This window comes from Penaeus monodon, chromosome 24 (genome assembly GCF_015228065.2).
Source record: "Penaeus monodon isolate SGIC_2016 chromosome 24, NSTDA_Pmon_1, whole genome shotgun sequence".
Taxonomy (NCBI): domain Eukaryota; kingdom Metazoa; phylum Arthropoda; class Malacostraca; order Decapoda; family Penaeidae; genus Penaeus; species Penaeus monodon.
In genome coordinates this window covers 25,985,773-25,986,136 of record NC_051409.1, presented here as the reverse complement: position 1 = coordinate 25,986,136, position 364 = coordinate 25,985,773, and positions in this window count along the sequence as shown.

The following is a 364-nucleotide window of genomic DNA, read 5'->3' as shown; positions in this document are numbered from 1 at the left end:
CCGTAATTTCCCAAATACATTTCTAAATCACACTCGAACACCCCAAAATATATTTTAAAATCACTCGAACATCCCAAAATATATTTCGAAATCACACACACGAACACCCCAAAATATATACTTCAGTAGAGCATCCGCCAAGCAGCCTATCAAACAGCGACCCAAGAAGATCCTAAATAAAAAAATAAAAAAAACACTGCAGAGAAACCCGGAGCGCCGCGAGGCACCGGAAGTGACGCAACACGAGAATCGCCTGTTTTGCTTTTCTGGATCATTCTGCCGCTTGTTTCTCGGCCGTTACTCTAAGTGGGTCGATTTGTATATGTGCCGGCAACTTCCGTCATCCGGGAACTGGGGGCGTCTT